The sequence below is a fragment of the Polypterus senegalus genome, chromosome 8, assembly GCF_016835505.1.
Source record: "Polypterus senegalus isolate Bchr_013 chromosome 8, ASM1683550v1, whole genome shotgun sequence".
Lineage (NCBI taxonomy): Eukaryota > Metazoa > Chordata > Cladistia > Polypteriformes > Polypteridae > Polypterus > Polypterus senegalus.
The window spans coordinates 154,624,874-154,649,930 of NC_053161.1; the positions used below are offsets into that span (position 1 = coordinate 154,624,874).

Genomic DNA, 25,057 nt, shown 5'->3' on the forward strand with positions numbered 1-25,057 from the left:
TTCCGGCCACATAAATCACTTTAAGAAACTTTCTTATTTTCACCCCCATAACATATCACGTGTTCGCTCCTTCCTCTCCGTTTCTAATGCTGAGAAACTTGTCCATGCTTTTATCACATCCTGCATCGATTATTGTAATTCCGTACTGGCATGTGCCCCTTCTAATCTTATATTGCAGCTCCAGCTTATTCAAAACTCGGCTGCAAGAGTCATTACACGGACCAGCAGCAGCAAGCACATAACACCCATCCTGCTCCGTCTTCACTGGCTCCCTGTGTCTTACAGAATTGAATATAAAATTCTACTAATAACCTACAAAGCCTTAAATAACCTCGCGCCAAACTACGTCAGTGACCTTCTCCATCACTATGTGCCTTCCCGCCCACTAAGGTCCTCCGATTCAGGCAATCTTGTTGTACTCCACACTAATCTACACTCCAAGGGTGACAGCAGGGCCTTCAGCTGTATAGCACCCAGACTCTGGAATGACCTACCAAAATTAATCAGGTCAGCTGACTCCATGAATTCTTTTAAAAAACAACTGAAAACTCATCTGTTCAGGAAGGCTTTTAGCTCTACTTGACTATTACCCTTCTATCAGTTTACCTCTCTGTCAAGATGCTCATGTAACCTCTGTGTGTGTGTGTGTGTGTGTGTGTGCTAGACCATCAATTATGTTGTCTATTAGGCTTTTTTACTCTGAATTTACTTTCTTACTCTTCTTTATTTTATTTATCTGGTTTAGTACAATCTAATTTACTGTATACCCTGCTGTTCTTTCTTAAACTCTGTGAAGTGCCTTGAGCATGGGAAAGGTGCGATATAAATAAAATGTAGTGCTGCTGCCTCGCAGTTAGGAGACCTGGGTTCACTTCCCGGGTCCTCCCTGTGTGGAGTTTGCATGTTCTCCCCGTGTCTGCGTGGGTTTCCTCCGGGCGCTCCGTTTTCCTCCCACAATCCAAAGACATGCAGGTTAGGTGGATTGACGATTCTAAATTTGCCCTAGTGTGTGCTTGGTGTGTTTGTGTGTGTCCTGTGGTGGGTTGGCACCCTGCCCGGGATTGGTTCCTGCCTTGTGCCCTGTGTTGGCTGGGATTGGCTCCAGCAGACCCCCGTGACCCTATTCGGATTCAGCGGGTTAGGAAATGGATGGATGGATATTACCAGAGCCATCCAGTTGTTCTCATTGCACATGTACGTGACAGTGCATATTAGGATCTATTCTTGCAGGTCCTCTCTCACACTCTGGTGGGGCCTTTTTCAAGTCTTTTGGATTAATAAAACAACAATGAAGTGTCAGAGGAAGCTAACATAGGAATGCAACATATCTCGCACTGTCCACATGCTCTATCCTCTGCTCTTCCATGGTCAGTGTATTCACTAGATCATGTCTTCTATAACCGAACCATATACTGTAGTTCAGAACAGAACACCTCAGCAGTGGCCACAAAGGACATTACCATGAACATGGGGAGCACAGCATAAACTCATTGGTCTGTGTGTTGTAAGCGTTTATTAGTGAGGTGCCTAATGAATTCAAATACTAAACAAATTGCAGCTTGCTTCTCACACATTTCTTACAGGAAACTGGTCAGATGCATTTAAATAACAATGTAACCTTTTTTTATTTAAAAGACATTTATTTCCATTGTAACTTTAAAATCACAAGTTTCCATTTTTCTACAATGGAAGCCATGATAGGTGGATTGATAAGAATTGATAAGAATTCGGTGGAGGGGACGTAACAGGGAGCCTTGTTAGTGATAACCCAGTGTATTAAACATTTGGTCACACAGGAAGCAAACACTTGACTAGTAAGGTTCAGATCTGTCCCTGTCCTGTCTGTCACTCGACTCGCAGTGCACCAGACCCCCCATCTCTTGACCTGTGAATGGTAAGCTCAGGAGAAGATGGAGGAATTTTATCAATTGGATTGCTGAAGACTGTAACTGGGAACAGGTTGGCTCGTTCAGTTCACCTCCGCATGTTGTGCTAGTGATGTTCACCAGAGGAAACAGATGAAAAGGGAAAAGACCGCGCCAGTTATTCCTTATTGTCACCTTCAATGATGTACAGCGCATCACTTTTTCCACATTTTGTTATGTTACAGCCTTATTCCAAAATGGATTACATTCATTTTTTCCTTAGAATTCTACACACAACACCCCATAATAACAACGTGAAAAAGTGTACTTGAGATTTTTGCAAATTTATTAAAAATAAAACAACTGAGAAATCACATGTACATAAATATTCACAGCCTCTGCTCAATACTTTGTCGATGCACCTTTGGCAGCAATTACAGCCTCAAGTCTTTTTGAATAAGATGCCACAAGCTTGGCACACCTGTCCTTGGCCAGTTTCGCCCATTCCTCTTTGCAGCACCTCTCAAGCTCCATCAGGTTGGATGGGAAGCGTCAGTGCACAGCCATTTTAAGATCTCTCCAGAGATGTTCAATCGGATTCAAGTCTGGGCTCTGGCTGGGCCACTCAAGGACATTCACAGAGTTGTCCTGAAGCCACTCCTTTGATATCTTGGCTGTGTGCTTATGGTCGTTGTCCTGCTGAAAGATGAACTGTCGCCCCAGTCTGAGGTCAAGAGCGCTCTAAAGCAGGTTTTCATCCAGGATGTCTCTGTACATTGCTGCAGTCATCTTTCCCTTTATCGTGACTAGTCTCCCAGTTCCTGCCGCTGAAAAACATCCCCACAGCATGATGCTGCCACCACCGTACTTCACTGTAGGGATGGTATTGGCCTGGTGATGAACGGTGCCTGGTTTGCTCCAAACGTGATGCCTGGCATTCACACCAAAGAGTTCAATCTTTGTCTCATCAGACCAGAGAAACTCCAGACAGGCTGCCATGTTCCTTTTACTAAGGAGTGGCTTCCATCTATCCACTCTACCATACAGGCCCGATTGGTGGATTGTTGCAGAGATGGTTGCCCTTCTGGAAGGTTCTCCTCTCTCCACAGAGGACCTCTGGAGCTCTGACCATCGGGTTCTTGGTCACCTCCCTGACTAAGGCCCTTCTCCCCCGATTGCTCAGTTTAGATGGCCGGTCAGCTCTAGGAAGAGTCCTGGTGGTTTCGAACTTCTTCCACTTACAGATGATGGAGGCCACTGTGGTCATTGGGATCTTCAAAGCAGCAAAAATTTTTCTGTAACCTTCCTCAGATTTGTGCCTCGAGACAATCCTGTCTCGGAGGTCTACAGACAATTCCTTTGACTTCATGCTTGGTTTGTGCTCTGACATGAACTGTCAACTGTGGGACCTTATATAGACAGGTGTGTGCCTTTCCAAATCATGTCCAATCAACTAAATTTACCACAGGTGGACTGCAATGAAGCTGCAGAAACATCTCAAGGATGATCAGGGGAAACAGGATGCACCTGAGCTCAATTTTGAGCTTCATGGAAAAAGGCTGTGAATACTTATGTACATGTGCTTTCTCAATTTTTTTATTTTTAATAAATTTTCAAAAATCTCAAGTAAACTTTTTTCACATTGTCATTATGGGGTGTTGTGTGTAGAATTCTGAGAAAAAAAAATTAATTTGATCCATTTTGGAATAAGGTTGTAACATAACAAAATGTGGAAAAAGTGATGTGCTGTGAATACTTTCTGGATGCACTGTAGCATATACAAAACACAAAATAATTACACCATGACAATACAGAACAGCACTTTGTAATGAGATTAAATCAAATGCACGTTTGATTCATTTCTGTTATTTAATCATTCTTATGAGTGAGGCAGAGAGAATGGACGCAATAATAATAGGCTGACTACAGACCAGTGGCACTCACGTCTCACATCATGAAGACCTTTGAGAGGCTGGTCCTGGACTATATGAATCCTCTTGTGGTTGACCCCCTGGACCCGCTGCGGTTTGCCTATCGGACAAAGACTGGAGTTGAGGATGCAGTAATCTGTCTGCTCCACAAGGCTTATTCACACCTGAACAAAGCTGGCAGCACTGTGAGGATTCTGATTTTTGATTTCTCCATCACTTTCAGTACCATCCAGCCATCCCTGTTAAGGGATAAATTTAGTGATATGCAGGTGGATAAGCTTGTGGTGTCCTGTAGTATCTGTCTTGCAGACTGCAGTTTGCGAGACTCGAGTACTGTGTCTCTGATACGGATGTGAGCAACACTGGAGCACCACAAGGAATAGTCCTGTCTCCTTCACCCTTCACTAAGTACACCTCAGACTATAAATATAACACCTGGTCTTGATGTGTAAATGGTGCATGTTCACAAAAATGTAGTGTACGCCTGTTTCCACGTACACATTGAGATGTTTAAAAAGTACACTTGCCGTAAAGCCAGGCGCATTTTCACAGCAGCCATCTGATACCCACTGGCATATGAGATGTCAGCTCACTATACTCACCATCTTAATTTACAAATATTCTAAAGCCTTTTGTGCTTAGCTGTACTTTCAGACTCCCTGTGAAAAAAATGTTACTGAATTTTTTTGTTGTTCTGGTGTGGGTCTTTAGAACAGTTTGACTTTAGGGAACATTAAAATATGGTTGCTTTGGATTTGATCTCGTCCATTGCGGGAGATGGACGTCTAAAGTGGAACTCCGCTAGCGGGATGTTAATTTTTCTCTTATTTTTATTATTCCAAGGTATCCTGTGTTTACCCAACTCGAGGAGGTTCTATTACATTATATACAAGCATATATAAACATGAGCGGAAAGAAAAGGGCTCAGAAAGAAATGGAAAAGAAACCCAAAGATACACCCAAGCCCAGACAGGCATTAAGTCCAAGTTTAACCTCAAGGTATGGCCTTACAGAGACTGACCCAAAGTAGACGGGCGAAAGCACAAATCCCCTTGGACCCCGGGCCACTTTATCGTCTCCACTTGAGAGCAAATTTGTAAGTGATGCAGGTCATGATAGTTCGTCGATTACAGAAGATCACTTGAAACTGGAAATGGCCTTGCCGTCCGCATTATCATCAGCTCCTCGTGAGCTGGGAACATCGGCTGTAATAGGGATTGCCATTTCACCTGCGGAGCGCGAAGGCCGAAACGATCTGTCCGAACTGAAGGTAATGATTGCTGAGCTCAAGAAAGATATAAAGAAAGAAAGAAATGGTTTGCTCGAGGCAAACGAGAAGACAAACGAGAAGCTGCGGGTGGAGCTGTGGCAGGATAATAAAGACTTGGGAGAAACGTGTATATAATCGCTTTGAGGCAGCCTTTAAAGATATGCTGGAAAAAATTGAGGAACAAATTCAGGAAAATGCGTCAAAGTTTGAGGAAAAACTGAGAGCACTTGGCGATCAGTTGGAAGATGTTAAGCACATATTTGCGACTTGAATTGAAACAGCCGAACATCTGGTATCCACCACCAAAGGAAAAGCAACGGCTGCGAATTCCGAATGCAAAAAAGATTTGCTGCTCTGGACAATGGATGCAGAAGGAATAATATTAGAATCGAAGGTCTACCTGAGAATCATGAAAAGTCCAAACCCAGTGAAATTGGTAGCTGAACTGTTCACAAAAATAACTGGAGAGGACTTTAAATCAGACACCGAGATAGCAGCAGCTTACCACATAGCTCTAAACCTAGGACTCCTGTCAAGCGCTTCGAAAAATCACAATCTAAATTTAATGTAATGTCAATTCTCAGACAGAAACAAAAGATTATATTTGAAAATAACCACATTTGTATTTTCCCTGATTTCTCACCCTCAACAGCTGCTAAACGTGCCACTTTTTACAACATTAAACAGCACTTACGGAAAACTGAGATCAGATACAGCCTCTTGTATCCTGCCAAACTGAAAGTGGATATTCAAGACAAGCATTACATCTTTACCACTATGGAGGAAGCAGAAAAAGAGTTAAGAAAGCTGATCCCCACACTTTCTGAAATACTATCGTGAGTCGCCTCCTGTCATGGCATGGCAAAGAAGATCTTACCGGCTGTCTGATCTGCTTGCAATGATATTGGTACCGTAATTATACATCCTTTTCCCTTCTCTGCCACTTTCTGTTTATGTTTTAATTACAATAATACACGTATATGTATGTAGGTGTGGAAGAAATTCAATTAGTAACTTTAGATTTTTTTAAATTTATTTTTTAGTCTTCTAAAGGAGACTACCCTTGGTTTATTGTTGTTATTATCGTATTAGGGTTTACTATGCTTATCCAGGGCCACTTTTTAACACCATTCCCTGGGTTTACTATCTTACTATTTCAAGACTGTTGAAAATTATATTTCATGCTTATAGTATTTGGACTGTATCAGCAATAGATATCTCAATTTTAATCCTTATGCGCTTCTGCTAGGGGACTTGTTTAGTTTTGGACGTGCTCTGTCTCTAGGTATGAGGACTCAGAGGACTGGGAATTTGTGAAGTGGAGTCCAGCCTCAAGTGGGGAGGCAAAATGGGAGGGTGGGGGGACTAGGGGGGCAGACAAAGAGAGCAAGTTATCTCTAATCTATCCTTTCAGTCCTTATAATGATAAGTGCCAGCGTAACAATAGGCTTCATGGCAATAACTCCTGTGAAAATTGGAAATTTAGGTCAAAGCTGTCTCACTTTCAGTTAAGACTACAAAATGACATCAAAAATTCAAAATCAATGTCTCCATGACCGGGCAGTTAACTTTGTGAGCTGGATTGTTAAATGCCTGAATCATGAATTAGGTGAGAGAATACTTTCTTTCTCTTTAACAGGTTTAAACGCTAAAATAGTATTTTTACAGGAGACTCTTTTATTACGAAAAGATCAGTTCTGGCTGCCAAATGTCCCATTCCAGCTTTACAAAGAAAACTAAAGGTGTGGGAATTCTTATCCATAGGACAGTCTCATTTGTAGTATCAGATGCAATATCTGATCCTGAAGGGAGATATGTGATTGTCATGGGTAAATTATTTCACTCTAAAGTGATTTTGGTAAATGTTTATGCACCCAGGGCAGCATGGTGGCCCAGTGGGTAGCGCTGCTGCCTCGTAGTTAGGAGATTCGAGTTCGCTTCCCGGGTCCACCCTGTGTGGAGTTTGCATGTTCTCCTTGTGTCTGCGTAGGTTTCCTCCCACAATCTAAAGACATGCAGGTTAGGTGCGTTGGCGATTCTAAATTTCACTAGTGTGTGCTTGGTGTGCCCTGCGGTGGGCTGGCGCCCTGCCCAGGGTCTGCTTTCTGTCTTGAGACCTGTGTTGGCTTGGATTGGCTCCAGCAGACCCCCCATGACCCCGTAGTTAGGATATAGTGGGTTGGATAATGGATGGATTTATGCACCCAATGTGGATGATAGGGATTTCATCCAAAATGTATTTGCATCCACTCTCAATGTGAACTCTCATACAATTCTAATGGCTGGGGACTTTAATTGTGTTTTAAATCCACTCTTAGATAGGACTCCTGTCACAGGGGGGGATGACATCTAACACAGCTAAGACAATTACACAGTTTGTAACTGACCACAACTTATTAGACCCCTGTAGGTTTCTAAACCCAAACAAGAACATATTCCTTCTACTCATCAGTGCATCATTGCTATTCAAGAATCGATTATTTCTTTGTAGATAACAATTTCTTGCCTACGATTAAATCTTGCAAGTACGATGCTATTGTTATTTCCAACCATGCCCCTCTGATCTTGGAGCTAAAATCATTATGCCCCACATACTCATCTCGCACATGGTGTCTTAACCCACTTTTATCAGCAGAGAAGAACTGTAGAGAATTTCTATCCAAACAAATCAGTTATTTTCTAGAGGAGGTCTCTTCAGGAATACTCTGGGAAACCCTGAAGACCTTCTTAAGAGAACAGATTATCTCATATCTTTCCTACGGAAATAAGCCTCTCAGACAGCTTTGGGGTCACAATCCCTCCTAATCCACTAACAGCTATGTTTGGTGGGCTCACAGAGGGGCTTAAAGTGGAGAAGGACAAACAAACTGTGATTGCCTTTACTGCACTATTGGCACGTAGACTTATCTTGCTCAACTGGAAGAATCCTAACTCACCTCTTTTAAGTCAGTGGGTAACTGATGTTATATATTATTTGAAACTGGAAAAAATCAAATTCTCACTTACAGGATCTGTGCAGAACATTTTTTAAAACCAGGCAGGATCTGATCAATAACATTGTAGAATAAGCTTTTAAAGCACTAAGGAAGAAGATTCTTTCCCCTTTTCTTTCTCTTTTCCATTTATCTTTATTCACTTATTAATTCATCTATTTACTTATTTTTACTAGCTTCAAGTTTTACTCTGCTGGCCATGCTGTATTTCTCAGGGGTGGAGGTTGATTTGTTTTCGATCCTATTTTTGTAAAAATTGATCTACAGTAATCCCTCGCTATATCGCGCTTCGACTTTCACGGCTTCACTTCATCGCGGATTTTAAATGTAAGCATATCTAAATATATATCATGGATTTTTCGCTGGTTCGCGGATTTCTGCAGACAATGGGTCTTTTAATTTAGGTTACATGCTTCCTCAGTTTGTTTGCCCAGTTGATTTCATACAAGGGACGCTATTGGCGGATGGCTTAGAAGCTACCCAATCAGAGCATGAATTACATATTAACTAAAACTCCTCAATGATATAAGATATGCATCCCGCGCGGTGCTCGATTGTTTGCTTCTCTCTCTCTGCCTCTATCTCACCCTCTCTGACATTCTCTGCGCCTGACGGAGGGGCTGTGAGCAGAGGGGCTGTTTGCACAGAAGCTGTTTGCCTAGAGGATATGGACGCACCTCTAAGAAATGCCGCTTTATTGCGGTGCCTCCAAAAGCACACTTAACGATTTTTTGATGGTTTGTTTTAATCTCGTTCTCTCTCTCTCTCTCTCTCTCTGACGTTCTCTGCGCCTGACGGAGGAGAAGTGAGCAGAGGGGCTGTTTGCACAGAGGCTGTTTGCTTAGATACTAACGCTCCTCTAAAAAATGCCGCGGCAAACTTAAAAGCACACGTATTGATTTTTTGATTGTTTGCTTTTCTTTGCAAGCTCTCTCTCTCTCTCCCTCTGAAATTCTCTGCTCCTGAAGATATATTTGCATTCTTTTAATTGTGAGAAAGAACTGTCATCTCTGTCTTGTCATGGAGCACAGTTTAAACTTTTGACTAAAGGGTGTTATTTTATGTCTAGAGGGCTCTAATAATGTTAACAGTGTGGGAGAGTTTCTAAGGGATTAAAATATATAAAAATAACCATACAAACATATGGTTTCTACTTCGCGGATTTTCACCTATCTGGAACGCAACCCCTGCGATCGAGGAGGGATTACTGTATTTGTATGGAATGTTGTGTGATTTCAATAAAATCAATAAAATTAAAAAAAATAAATAAATAAATAAATAAAATGTGGCTGCTTTGCACTAATAATGTCGTTTGGAGCCAGTGGATATTCTTTTTAATTTTAAGTGAGTCGCGTTGCCATTTTTGTAACTGTGTTGTGAGATTGAGCTGCACTGTTACTAGGGGCTGTCATCTTGAGGTCACTATGCACCGTGTCGCAGACACTTTCTTATCTAACCATGCTCAGTCTTCTGTGCTGTGTCCAAGTTTTCGGATTCATCTCTTGAACAACGCCAGTCTTTGTGCTCTCACTAGTTTATATCTTCTGGTTCAGGAGTCCTTGCATTCTCAACGTTGTTTACGGTTTTGGTGATAACGTATCTTCTAGTTAACCATTCCTGGCAGTTCTTGTTTTGACTTCACTTACATTTTAGCTTTTTGTTTTTTGTAGTACTTTCTTGGAGTTTCTGTCACTGACTCTCATTGTATCTTCCAGCTGAGTTGACACCATTGTCGCAGATGCTCACACTCCCTAAAGCCAGCAAGTAATTCAAGGATGTCTGTTGCAGTTAAAAATGCAGGAGGATTTTGTCTGTGCTGCAGTCCAGAAGATCCTCTTTGAATCCTTGTGTCTTGCACAGCACAACGGAGTCAGGAGATGTTTTGCATATATTTTCATTACAGATTTTGGTTTATGTGTTGCAGAAATTGATAACTAATAATCAATAAGACACCCACTCGGGGTCACCAAATTGTGAGAGAAGTGAAAATAAATTTCAAATTGTCCACCCTAGGGATGTCAAAATAATGCAGATAATGGGGTGTGTGGTCTCAGTTTCACCTTCCAGCCAGGACCCCAGCAATATGAAGAGATCTGTACAACTTATTAACAGGGTTCATAAATCAGTGAAACTCCACAGCAACACTTTCACTTTCAAAACATGGCTGAAGACTAACTTTCACAAATAACTCAGACAGGCCTGTTGAAACAGGCAAAATAATACCAGGATAATAGAAGATGGATATACAGTATATATATATATACATACAATGTTTCTGATCATCAAACACATTTAACCATTAGTCAAATATAACACAAGTAAACACAAAATGCAGTTTTTAAATGATGGTTTTTATTATTTAGGGAGAAACAAAATCCAAACCTACATGGCCCTGTGTGAAAAAGTAATTGCCCCCTTGTTCAAAAATAACCTAACTGTGGTGTATCACACCTGAGTTCAATTTCCGTAGCCACCCCCAGGCCTGATTACTGCCACACCTGTTTCAATCAAGAAATCACTTAAATAGGAGCTGCCTGACACAGAGAAGTAGACCAAAAGCACCTCAAAAGCTGGACGTCATGCCAAGATCCAAAGAAATTCAGGAACAAATGAGAACAGAAGTAATTGAGATCTATCAGTCTGGTAAAGGTTATAAAGCCATTTCTAAAGCTTTGGGACTCCAGCGAACCACAGTGAGAGCCATTATCCACAAATGGCAAAAACATGGAACAGTGGTGAACCTTCCCAGGAGTGGCCGGCCGACCAAAATTACCCCAAGAGTGCAGAGACGACTCATCCGAGAGGTCACAAAAGACCCCAGGACAACGTCTAAAGAACTGCAGGCCTCACTTGCCTCAATTAAGGTCAGTGTTCACGACTCCACCATAAGAAAGAGACTGGGCAAAAACGGCCTGCATGGCAGATTTCCAAGACGCAAACCACTGTTAAGCAAAAAGAACATTAGGGCTAGTCTCAATTTTGCTAAGAAACATCTCAATGATTGCCAAAACTTTTGGGAAAATACCTTGTGGACTGATGAGACAAAAGTTGAACTTTTTGGAAGGCAAATGTCCCGTTACATCTGGCGTAAAAGGAACACAGCATTTCAGAAAAAGAACATCATACCAACAGTAAAATATGGTGGTGGTAGTGTGATGGTCTGGGGTTGTTTTGCTGCTTCAGGACCTGGAAGGCTTGCTGTGATAGATGGAACCATGAATTCTACTGTCTACCAAAAATCCTGAAGGAGAATGTCCGGCCATCTGTTCGTCAACTCAAGCTGAAGCGATCTTGGGTGCTGCAACAGGACAATGACCCAAAACACACCAGCAAATCCACCTCTGAATGGCTGAAGAAAAACAAAATGAAGACTTTGGAGTGGCCTAGTCAAAGTCCTGACCTGAATCCAATTGAGATGCTATGGCATGACCTTAAAAAGGCGGTTCATGCTAGAAAACCCTCAAATAAAGCTCAATTACAACAATTCTGCAAAGATGAGTGGGCCAAAATTCCTCCAGAGCGCTGTAAAAGACTCATTGCAAGTTATCGCAAACGCTTGATTGCAGTTATTGCTGCTAAGGGTGGCCCAACCAGTTATTAGGTTCAGGGGCAATTACTTTTTCACACAGGGCCATGTAGGTTTGGATTTTTTTTTTCTCTCTAAATAATAAAAACCATCATTTAAAAACTGCATTTTGTGTTTACTTGTGTTATATTTGACTAATGGTTAAATGTGTTTGATGATCAGAAACATTTTGTGTGACAAACATGCAAAAGAATAAGAAATCAGGAAGGGGGCAAATAGTTTTTCACACCACTGTATGCAAATATATAGATGGATATAGATCTATAAAAGAAAGTATCAAACAGCACAAAACATCAATTCTGAACGCTTAGTTTAAATTTTTCTCTTCTCTAGATAAAGGCACGTAACATGTCAATTCTATCTCTTGGCTTAGATAGAGCTTTCCTCTCTTATAGGAAAAGGCACACGGCTTATGAAGCTGAAGCCTTATGTTTTCAGTTAATGAGGTTGTGCTTGGAAAAACCGCTTTGGAATTCAGTAGGATCAATGCGGGTGTAGCGGTGAGATGTTCTCTCACTCTTGTTTTGAGTTTTAAAATGAACTTTATTAATTACAAATCAATAAATTGTTACAGGCATAACAAGAGAAACAAAACAACATTATAGTACAAGTCATAACAAACAATAAGAATAAATAAATGTCACATCATATTTTAAATAAGAAAAAATAATTTCTTGATCTTGAAGTTTACAAATTGCATCATTAAGTCTCCACCCCTTCACAAAATCATCCAAATTATGAGTCAGTTTGTAGAACTTATACTCAACATCAATCAACATTTATTTATATAGCACATATTCATACAAAAAAAATGTAGCTCAAAGTGCTTTACAAAATGAATAGAAAAATAGAAGACACAATAAAAAATAAACATAAGTCAACATTAATTAACATAGAATAAGAGTAAGGTCCGATGGCCAGGGTGGACAGAAAAACAAAAAAACTCCAAAGGCTGGAGAAAAAATAAAATCTGTAGGGGTTCCAGACCAAGAGACCGCCCAGTCCCCTCTGGGCAATCTACCTAACATAAATCAAACAGTCCTCTTTGTATTTAGGGTTTTCATGGAAGGACCTGATGATGATGGTCACGTAGACTTCTGGCTTTCAGTCCATCAATGTTGGTGCATCATGATGCTTTGAGTAGGTGGTGGTGGCGCAGGCCGTCACCACAAAGAAACCGGAAAAAGAAACAGAAGAGATAGTTGGGGTCAGTATGGATTTTAAAGCCACTGTGAATAGTTATTGTGATGAATTGAACATACAGAGTATCAGTATTAAGTTAAAGTGAAGTTATAGAAAGGCCATGTTAAAGTAATGTGTTTTCAGCAGTGTTTTAAAGTGCTCTACTGTATTTGCCTGGTGAATTCCTATTGGCAGGCTATTCCAGATTTTGTGTGCATAACAGCAGAAGGCCGCCTCACCACTTCTTTTAAGTTTAGCTTTTGGAATTATAAGGAGACACTCATTTGAAGATCTAAGGCTACAATTTGGAATATAACGTGTCAGGCATTCTGATATATAAGATGGAGCGAGATTATTTAAGGCTTTATAAACCATAAGCAGAATTTTAAAGTCAATCCTGAATGACACAGGCAACCAGTGTAGTGACATCAAAACTGGAGAAATGTGTTCGGATTTTCTTTTCCCAGTTAGGATTCTAGCAGCTGCATTCTGCACTCTTTGCAAGTGATTGATGTCTTTTTTGGGTAGTCCTGAGAGGAGTGCGTTACAGTAATCTAGTCGACTGAAAACAAAAGTGTGAAATAATTTCTCCGCATCTTTCAATGATATAAGAGGTCTAACTTTAGCTATGTTTCTTAAGTGAAAAAATGCTGTCCTAGTGGTCTGATGAATATGCGATTTAAAATTCAGATTACAGTCAACGGTTACCCCTAAATTTTTTACTTCAGTCTTAACTTTTAATCCCAGTGCATTAAGTTTATTTCTGATAACCTCGCTGAATCCATTATTGCCAATTACTAAAATTTCAGTTTTCTCTTTATTTAGTTTGAGAAAATTACTATTCATCCATTCAGAAATACCAGTAAGACATTGTGTTAGTGTATCGAAAGAGTCGGAGTCATCAGGTGCTATTGATAAGTACAGCTGTGTGTCATCAGCATAGCTGTGGTAACTCACGTTGTGCCCTGAGATAATCTGACCTAACGGAAGCATGTAGATTGAGAAGAGCAGCGGACCCAGGATAGAGCCTTGTGGAACACCATATCGGATATCATGTGTCTTCGAGTTGTAATTCCCACAACTCACAAAGAATTTTCTCCCTGCCAGGTAGGATTCAAACCAATTTAAGACACTGCCAGAGAGGCCCACCCATTGACTAAGGCGATTTCTAAGAATATTGTGATCAATGGTGTCAAATGCAGCACTCAGATCTAAGAGGATGAGAACAGATAAATGGCCTCTGTCTGCATTTACCCGCAAGTCATTTACTACTTTAACGAGTGCAGTTTCTGTACTGTGATTTGTTCTGAAGCCTGACTGAAATGTATCAAGAATAGCATGTTTATTGAGGATATACTGGCCGGCACTAACCTTACAAACGTCCTGTCTGATTTGAGCTCATCTTTATGAGTCTTATACTGTAAATGGTTAACATTGCCGGCCCAATGAGGACATTCCCAACCTTACATTCCCCTTCATTCCCTTTACTCCCATGGATGCCATTGTGGAAGTAACCCGCGAGGAAGACAGGAATAGTTCAATCAGTCAGTCTTTATCCAGTCACAGATGAGTACGTGGATTCATGCTTTGCAAAGCAGAAGAGCAAAGTTCTCCTGTTTCAATCGGCTTTTAATATTCATTTTCCTCCTTCCCCCTTAATAATGAAACAGCATCTAAGCATTTCATCTTTTATTACGCAAATCGGCCAACCGTTTCTTTTTTGTATACGAGTTCAGGAAGAGAGGACCCAAAAAAGGAAAGGTCATCTTTCCTGTGTCTAACGGTTGCGTTCCTTTAAAGGAAGTTACCCAAGTTCAGCTTACTTCACCTTATCTTATGACAGACGCCTGTATGAATAACCTGCCATTATAATAAAACAGCTTTTAATCCTTAGTAGCTTGCACGCAGTTACATTTTCTTTCACACCATCTATTTATCTGCTCTACTATATAATAAAACACCAAGGGCTGTGTGTTTGTTCCCTCTGGGCAATTTGGTTGACAAAAGAGAAAGTGAGAGTGTGAGATGCACGAGGAGGAGTAAAAGGAGTGTGACGCAGAGAGAGTGACAGCAAGAACAAAACTGCACAGGAGCTGAGAAAGGTGCCTCGAAAATAATGACAGAGTCTGAGAAGCAGGATTTATAGGAGTGCGCTCGAGAGGGGGAGTGCCGGTTAAGAGAGATCTGGACACGCGCGAATACGGGGGGAAGCCGCTGAAGGTACACTTACACAAAAGAGAGAGCAAATATTTAATGAATTATTATATTACCTGTTTTTGGCCAATACCGTGGCTAGTAAATACATAAACATTATTAAGAGACAAGTTAAGGGCAGTGGAAATAGAAGTAAGAACGTTTAGATAAGGTGGATTCTTAAACAGAACATAAAACAGTGAGAAACGGCCTCTCGGTCTCTCTCCACAGAAAGGACATTTGTCTGTGACTGGAAGATCAATCGGTGAAATACAAGAATTAACAGCAAAGGTGCAAATTGTCAGAGTTCCTGTTCAATGGTGGTCTATACAAGTCCTGCCAAGCCAGTGCTGATGCTATTCCAGGATATCACAGTTGCTCTCTCTCTCTTCCTCCTTCTCTCCCCCTCTCTTTATCCCTCCCTCATTATCTATCACTCTCTTCCCCCTCTGTCATTCTCTCTCTCTCTTTCTTTATCTCTCTCTCCCCTTCCTTGCTTTTCTATCACTCTTTCCCCTACATCATTCTCTCTCTTTGTCCCCTGCTTGTCTCTCCTCTTCCCTCTTCTCTCTTTCTCTCCCTCTTTATCCATCGCTCTTTCCCCCTCCATCATTCTGTCTCTCTCTTTATGTCTCTGTGCCCCCTTCCTCGTCTCTCTATCTCTCTGCTTCCATCATTCTCTCTCTCTCTCTCTCTTTATCTCTCTCTCACCCTTCCCTCTTCTCTCTCTCCCTCAGCTGATGAGCTCTTTCCGTATTCCCACTTATGTCTTCTCCAGGAGCTGTCACATCGTGCACATGTTTGGCAGATTACCAATGGCTGCAATTTCAATTTCCCAGGATTGAGCAGGTAATTATTGGTGGTGCTCCAGTGAGTATGAGTTGCAGTGGATGTGGAGTTCTGAAAAGTCAGGGTGTGGTAAAACTTTTTTTATAATTTTAAGTTCATATCATTTTGGTACAATCATCTTAATCTGTGTTTAACTAGGAATTTCACCCCTGTTTTATAAGAAGAATCCTTTTCTCATGGCAGACCCCAAGAAATACGTTTCTCAAATGCTGATGAAGCATAATAATGAAAATAAAAAACAAGAATGCATAGTGTATAACATTATATACATGAAAAGCAAGCAATTTAGCAACAATAATGAGTAGAAATAAAATATATCGAATATGAAAAAACTCATTTTCATACGCAGGTTATGAACACAAGTCCAAAGCTTATTGAATGCCCAGACTGGGATGACATATTGAAACCTGAGGCCTACATACAGTTTGTCATTTGTGTTGCAGCTGCTGGTTTCTTCCAGCGTTGTGGGCCTCTACTCAAGGGCATGACACCAAAAATGTGTTTTTGTTTTATGACTTCACTTGCCTCAGTTGTGCTCATTAGTTGACTGGCACAGCTGGCATTTCTTTGCTTGGTCATTTATTTACATCCATATGGAGCTCCTCTAAGGCTGCAGACTCTAAGCCAGTGTTTCCCAACCTCAGTCCTGGGGACCCCCTGTGGCTGCAGGTTTTTGTTCAAACCCGATTCCTAATCAGTGACAACACCTGATGGCACTGAGCTCAATTAATTAGCTGGGATTATTTTTATGTGATAATATTTCATTGACTGTTGATAATTCTCTAATCTCTTCCTCCTCCCAGGTTAAGAGCTTAGGTGTTATTCTCGATAGTACCTTAAAATTCTAGACACATATTAATAATGTCACTCGGTCTGTATACTTCTATCTACGTCATATCAGCCATTTACGTCCATCTCCTTCAGCTACCAGCAGTGCTGTTCTTGTTCATACTCTGGTCGCATCTCATATTGGTTATTGTAATTCTATCCTTTCTTGTCTTCCTCACAAACTCCAGTTGGTTCAGAATCCTGCAGTTCGCATTACTACCAGAACCCCGAACACATTACTCCTGTCCTTCAGCAGCTTCACTGGCTCCCTATTAAATATCACATTGATTTTAATATTCTGCTTATTACTTACAAGACCCTTCATAATCTGGCACCTCCTTATCATTCTGATCTTCTTCACAGCTCCATTCCTTCTCGTATCCTTAGCTCTTCTTCCTCTGTCAGTCTTACTGTAACTCCTGCTCGCTTGACTACCATGGGGTTCAGAACTTTCAGTCGAGTGGCCCCTCGCCTCTGGAACTTTCTCCCACAAGACTCTCTTCCTTCCTTTAAATCTCATCTTAAAACACATCTTTTTAAGCTGGCTTATTCTGTCTGATCATTTTAGTTGATAAATTTAAATGTATTATTGTATTTATTGTGGTTTAGTTGTTCTGTAATATTTTTATTAATTTTGTTGTTATTAATGTGCTCTGTAAGGTGTCTTTGTGTGTCTTGAAAGGCGCCTATAAATAAAATAAATGATCATTATTAATTATTACAAGTCCCAGTACACAATCCAAACCTGAAATCCAATAAGCAGAACAAAAGCCGTTCATCAACTAGCAGACCAATTCATAAAGCGATACTTACACAGTGACTCCGAGAACATCCGCACACCACCACCTGACATCTTCATCTCAGGTACTTAACCAGCCAGAGGGAGGCCACGGCGTGGTGACGTTAACGGGGTCCTGCCTCTTGGGGTGTCACTATGGTGGAGGAGTGGATGCACACGTTACTAAAATAAGTCTCAAGTAAAGGGATGCTTTGTCCTCAAAGGTTTTTTTTACATTTTTTTAAGGTCACAGCTAATGTAAATTTGTTAACATTCAATGAATACAATAATTTAATTTATCCTACCTAAGGAACTCTTTCTTGCAAGTCACATTCTGCTCTACATAAATAAGGAATTGGTTTACTGTTTCAAATTTAGCTCCCAAGAGGTCACTTGAACTTTAGCATTTTGTGTACAGTATTTTCTTCTTTTACATGTCAGGTTGCCGGTCATTTCAGCAAAACCGATCCTGAAGAAACTATTTAAATGACCATAAAGTCACATGTGTGTCTGTGTGCCTGCATCTTATACTTGAATGTGCCACCTGTACACACAGTGGTGTGGTGCGGCGGTCAGAACAAACCTCAATGGCACGTCACACACACCAACGTCACAAAATATTTAAAGAACGCTGTGGCTACTAGGGGACATAACAGCACCCCAAGCACAACAACACAGACCCAGGTCCCAGGTTCAGAAGAACTTGTAATAAACACAATACCTTGTACAGGCTTCGTCTTGAACTTTACAATCAGCAGCACAGTTACAATCATCTTCTTCCTCTCTCCTCCTCCCGATTCTGCCTGCCTTTCCTAAGTGGAATGACTTCTTAAATGGAGGTCCTGGGATTACTTCTGGCATCATAGTGTTAGACAACAGAAGCACTTCTGGTTTAGACAAAGGTCCCATAAAACAGGGAGGTCCTTTTCTGGCACCATCCTTTGGTAGCACCCAAGGACCCCTGCAGGGGTCCCAGTCAAAACTGACACCACGCCAGAAAAATTCTGCCACCTCTCATGTTGTGAGAGAAGTTGTCCCTGACATCTAGATTCTCCCAGTCCATTATGGTCTCTCCCCAACTGGGATTAAAAACTGGGAATCATTCTGGCCAGGCTGCACCTCATTCCACGTGTTCTGTCCAATATGGCCTCCTGGCCGGGTAAGATTTCACACTCCATCCCATTTGGGACACCGGTCCATCCACTACAGCATCTACAATACATATTTCTCTTTGGTGAAGTATATGAAAAATGAAAAATACGCCTATATCCCATCAATCCGTCCATTTTCTAAGCCCACTCATCCAGAGCAGGGTTGCAGGGAAGCTGGAGCCTAACCAAGCAAACACTCTGCGCAAGGCAGGGACAATCTCTGGACAGGACGCCAACACATCACAGAGAGAAAACACACGTCTGGGGTCAATTTAGCATCTCCACATAAGCTGACCTGCACGACTTTCAAAGCAGTTAACTCAATAGTAGAACACGTGAAGGACACGCCATTCACACGTTCTCTGACTGATACTTCAATGCATTTTGCCACAAATACAATAAGCAGAAAAACCCACTTTTTTTGTCATTTGACTATTATTAAAAGATTTTGTGTTTTTGTACTTTTTCATAATTTTAAAGTTTTAAATGTTTTATTGTGAGATTTAGGTTATATTGTAACTCTGTATTATGATGTTTCCAACAGGGGGCAATATAGTTCCCTAGTTGGAATAAGTTCTTTTGTAATTGTGGCGTTTTAAGTAACCGAAAACTATATAGATATGATATTAAAAGGCAATACCTCTCCCATAATGATATGGCGGTAAAAATCACGTAGGAGAGAAAATAACTTAGCTTTCTTTACTGGCGGTTTACGCGGCATTACACACGGGAAGCCATAATAGCAAGACAATACCAAGGTGGGATCTTGATCTATACAGTCTTTCATTTTTCGTCGCTGTGCTGGAAGGCTTTTCAGGACGGATGCCAATATCACCCATCCATCCATCGGCTTCAGAAGTGCCTGGCTGTTGTCCAAGTCTTTTTATACTGTCTTCTCCATGTGCAGGCCCTTACTTAGGTTCCAAACAAGGGAAGGAGAGGATTCTATTTCATCTCTAACATACAGAAATAGCACAATGCCTATTTTTGTAGTTGTACCTTCTCTCTTCAAATGCTTGCCTAGCAGTTCTAAATGCTGAAAGCCCCTATGTGCTAACTTTGGCCTGGCCTGTACATGTGAGTGGATTTCTAAAATAATTATTGTACAGAGCACAGTGACATTAAACTTATATTCTTATTACATATAAACAGTTTATGATATGTGACTTGAGATACTGTGTGATGTGAAGATGTAACCAAATGGTTGTGAAGCTAAAACATGCAATTATTTATTATGGCTTGTCTACACATACTAACTGACCTTCCTGTTAAAAATGGACTGCCAAGGAATGAGGCGCACAAGTCACTGCCCGGGGTCAGTTAGGACCATTTTAGGTATTACCTTATGTTATGAGTGGGGACTGAAACTTGACTTTGGAATGCATAAAAGTATGCAGCACAAGCTCCTGTTTGCAACACTTTCCTTTATTGCATTGCTGCTTTCTATTTTGATTAGTGTTACCTCTTCCTAGACTTAGAAAATAAAAGATGCTTCCTCCTGCCTTTATTTATCTTTCCTCAGCACAGACAGAAAGAACAGGGCACCCGGTTGGGTGACTAGTACAGTTTCTTCCATGTTTGGCATGTGATTTATGCGACTTAAGTGACGTAAGATTTTTGCATGGACGTTTTTGTATTGATTGCAGCTATCTGGCATTGGTCTCTATTCATGCCCATTGTAATCTTCATTCCCCATGAAAATGTGAGATTATTTGTTTATTTATTTCCCAGTCATCACTACAACTAGCAATGGGGTAAGTAACAAAATACTGTAATAAAAAATAGTGTTGCATCCCGTCCTGCCTTTATTTATCTTTCCTCAGCACAGACAGAAAGAACAGGGCACCCGGTTGGGTGACTAGTACAGTTTCTTCCATGTTTGGCATGTGATTTATGCGACTTAAGTGACGTAAGATTTTTGCATGGACGTTTTTGTATTGATTGCAGCTATCTGGCATTGGTCTCTATTCATGCCCATTGTAATCTTCATTCCCCATGAAAATGTGAGATTATTTGTTTATTTATTTCCCAGTCATCACTACAACTAGCAATGGGGTAAGTAACAAAATACTGTAATAAAAAATAGTGTTGCATCCCGGCCGGGGCGGAGCCTGACCGCAGAGGGACTGTTGAGTGCAGTGAGGAGGGCGGAGCGGAGGTCTGACGTCAGCAAAATGAAATTAAGAAAAGGGGTGGTACCCTGACCTGGTTTTCTGGATGGTTCGGGGTACGACATGATATAGCACATATTAGGGTGAGGTAGTAGCTCAGGAAAAATTTCTGGGTAGGACGAGGGAGTATTTAGGGCGGTTCTTATGGTCTGAGCAATGAGAGGTTAATAAGTAACCGTAAATAGTTTATGTTCAATTTTGTTCTTTACTTTCCCGCATTTTTATCCGTTTAAAGTAAAACCGTCGTTGAAATTATTTCTTTGTCCTGTAGTGTCTTCCTTGTAACCGGGGCCGGATTTAGACTCGATAAGGCCCTAAGCTATTTGAGACATGGGGCCCTTTATAAGTCCAGATATTCTATGTAAGTGCCAAATATGATTTGTTTTGGGGGCCCCCAAGAAGGCGGGTGCCCTAAGCTATAGCTTGTGTAGCTTATGCGTAAATCCCGCACTGCTTGTAACTGGGGGTCGCAACAGCATCATGTTTGGGTGGTGGGGTATTTCCGTAGTTAAGTGTGAGAACAGCAGGAAAAAAATATATTATCCTGTTTAAATGTAAATGTGAGAAAAGAACGAGATCCGCTAATAAAAAACACCTCATACTGATTCTGAAACAAAGTGCGACTCGCAGTTGACTAATTCTGTGTAGCTTTGCGAGGCGGCAGAGTGCACGACTTTATGTTTTTTTTTTTTTAATCAAAGAGCGCCTGCGTAGTAATACACAGCCGCTACAACAATAATTAACAATCTTACACATCGTTATAAAATGTGTAATGTCTACATCTCAGCCGCAAAACGGCACATATCTAAGAGCTACACATAATGTAAATCGTAAAAAATTAACTAATAGTTGTGATACAGCAGAGCTGCCATTTTATAAATAAATCGGCTCATCTTCAAATTTAATCGGACAGGCAGAAGCAGCGGCGTGCCGGAGAAGGACCGTAGTAAAGACGTCCTTGAGAGAGAGAGAGAGAGAGAGAGGCGGAGGAAGGCCGTGGGCGCGCTTAAAGTTCCAGCTGCAGCTCATCTTATCTCGGTAAGATGTTTCTTATCTCATGAGCGCTTAACGGCATTTGAAGTTTTACATTTTCTGAACTGCCAATCGACGTGAAAGTAAATTTAGCACTGGGTAGTACCCGAAGGAATGCATACTGAATTAAACGAGCCTCACTACGCCTCCGCATATTAACCGATGTTTTCCCCATACAGCATATACTAAAGTGAGTATTTGAGGTAGGTGACTTCTTTCTTGATTTATAAGGTGGAGTCCTACGTAGGCACACAGTACTAGGAACAAGCTAATTTTAATCGAATCCTTCCTCGAAGACTGCGCGTGCAGGTCTGGTTACCGTTGTTCCCCCATAACAATTTCTGTAAGAAATGACACCACGCTGCTGTTCTGTGCGCGAAAATAATGGTTTCCGAAACTTCACAGCCATCCCTGGCGTGCTTTACTGACGTGTAACGAGCTGACGCGTGAATGTCGCGGCTGTGCTGAGACACACGTACTCGGAGCGCACGACTTCAAATTTTAAAGGCGTACAGGGTTGCTTCAGTTTGACTTTTTTTGTTCTCTTTTCAAGAACGCATCCGAATCGGGCAGCCTTTATAAGCCAAGTACACTCTTAAAAATCATTGTTCTTTACTGGGTTGTGTGGTTCCTCGTAGAACTATTGCTTGACAAAGCACCATTTCATTCTGGGAAGGATTCTCTGCATATGAAGTTGGTATTTTATGCTTTGAAAAACTTTCTAATGAGGGAATGACATTTTTAATGTACGGAGGCTGCCAAGCAGGGCACTAAGAGATTCAGAAAACCCGAACTTGACCAGTGTTACTGTATGAACCGAGAGTGCCTTAAGTCATGACATATTGGTATTTCACAAATCTGTTACCATATGGAGGCTGGCACTGATCTAAATAAATGAAAGGTATTTCTGGAATCTTCATGTGGATGGCCACTCTGGCACCATTTTTGAGTGTAGAGGAGAAGCCTGCAGACAAGACAGGAAAGGGTTACTTTTCACAACCGAGAGCCCCTTTATGTATATTTTAATTTCATTGCTTGCTTGGATTTTCTATTGCTAGCATTTCCTAATTAGCTCTGTCAGAAAAAAAATATAAAATTAAAGACCCGATATATTGGTAATTTAATTTGTGTAGATGTATTGATGCCAGAATATTTTCTTCAAGATTTATTTTTATGGTGTGTGGACATGCAGTAATCCTTCTATTTAAAAGCGGTCGGGATTGTCCTTCCGTCCCGTGAGTGCTACGCAGGCGCGGAGTTTCACACACGCCCCGAACATTTTGCAATGCATGATGGGATTTGTAGTTTCGTTTTTCCAGGTAAAAGATGATTTTCTACTCCAGACTGTGCGATATCATCTTCTTCTTTCTTACTATATAAAAGCGGTCGGGATTGTCCTTCCGTCCCGTGAGTGGAAAGCGTAGCGGTATTCTGCTTATCACAGACTTGCTACTTGCAGCTTGTGGTACGAAGCGACATGATGTAAGCAGAGTTCTGGTGCTCCCATCGTTCCCTTGCTTTTATGCGTGATGCGCTTGAAAAATAGACAAAATTATGTCTCTGGAAATAATTAATGTTGATGGAGTACAAATGCCTCACCGCGTAGTAAATATCAGGGGGGTTCAAAAGGGCGACCTCAATATAGAAAAAAAGTTTAAATTTCATCACAAAAATAACAAACTACGAGTATTAAAGAAATACCGGTTAAATGCAATATAACCAAATTAATGAGTTTGTATAAAATATCAAATTGATCTACATATTGAATTGCCTTAAGTGGTCGCCTTAAAAGGCGGGTCAGCCTAGTTTATTTACAAGACCTGTTCATCTGTGTCTTCCATGTTACTGCTCATGTATATTTACATATTATTAATATGTGCATAATCTTGTTTCAGTGTTATTAATACTTGAGAAACCGGATGAGCTTGTATTCAAGTTACCTGCATGAAGTTTGGAATTGACATTCATATTGGTAATGGTTATGTCATTCAATGTTAGCATTTAAATAAAAAGTGCCTACGGTAATCTATTTAATGTTGTATTTTTTAGCACAACAGCTAGATGCTGCCCTACTTTGCCAACACCAAAAATTCTGTCTATTAAGTGCAATTTAATATATCTGTTGGCACTCTGTCAAGCAGTCTGCTACATTTGTTTTCAGTATTCCTCCAAGGGTGTTTAAAGGTGGGCTGGAGTTCTGAGTCGCCTGCCTTTCCCTTTACTAGGCAGTGAAATTTAACGAGAGATGATGCCCCCCTGTGTTTTCATGTAGACTCCTTGCTTTGACCAGCCGGTGCGCGTTTCATTCTCCACTGTGTGCTGTCAGGGAAAACAAAAGTACCAGCTGGTGGAGGGGCTGTACGGTCAGGGGCTGTAATCACTGTACCCCGGTATGAAGACAATATGTGGTCTATCGTTTGTGATGGACAGCTGGGACACCACCATAACGGGACCAGGGGAGTCGACATATACAGGGCACTGCTTCCCCCGGAGCACTAAATGGCATCCCCTCTGGGTTGTTGTAGTGCCACAGTTTCCCTCAGGACGTCATGGAAATTGGAGATCTGTAACTCAGCCCTGTTGGGTTCTGCCAAAAGGTGCTGCAGCTCCATTTTTTTGGGCTTCCAGACTTTGGTACAAAGCCACCTGGAGTGCTCCCAGGTGCAGCATAAAATGACCTCCCCTGCCTTCATTCAGAGTCTGGAGAAGGTGGTTAAAGCTCCTCAGGGGAGGAGTGGAGGTGAAGAGAAAGTGCCATGCTGTCATTACTGCGCTTATTGCACTGTGGGAAATAAAAGGAAAAGCGTTTCCCACTGAAATAAAGTCTGGTTTGTTGCTGGATTTGTGTTGGGTTTGGGGGGCTGGTGCACCCCCTGGTGGCCACACCTTTAAAAAAGACTGTATGCAGGTATTAGGGTACATTTAGCCATACCTGTGGTGCTCATACCTCCCGAGGGTACAACCACAACTCCTATCTTTATTTATGAAGGTGTGTCACTGCCATGCTGATCTCATCTTTGAGCTTCCAATAAAACAAAATGTAATTTTGAATTTGTAAGAGTGTTCTTTATAATTTTAATACATGGACACATACCCCATTTTATTTTTCAGTATTTATTGGATATAGAGATTCTGTGAAAGGGGTGTCCTATCCCACGCTTAAAAAGTGCCAGAGTGGTTTTTCAGAGTGTCAGCCTAGAGGACTATTGTTGGTTCCCAAAGGACCCA

At 41.2% G+C, this 25,057-nt stretch overlaps 1 protein-coding gene across 8 annotated transcripts in view; it reads left to right on the forward strand.

Annotated features, from left to right (window-relative positions):
- LOC120533165 (NACHT, LRR and PYD domains-containing protein 3-like) overlaps nucleotides 1–25,057 on the forward strand; it is a 113,470-nt gene that overhangs the window by 12,987 nt on the left and 75,426 nt on the right. For 2 of the 8 annotated variants that reach the window (XM_039759869.1, XM_039759868.1), the window contains exon 1: nucleotides 20,690–21,835. The exons of 1 other annotated variant lie outside the window; for it this stretch is intronic. The gene's annotated coding sequence lies outside the window, so the exon portion shown is untranslated. 5 more of the 8 variants (XM_039759873.1, XM_039759874.1, XM_039759877.1 and 2 more) reach the window with 5 other exon arrangements.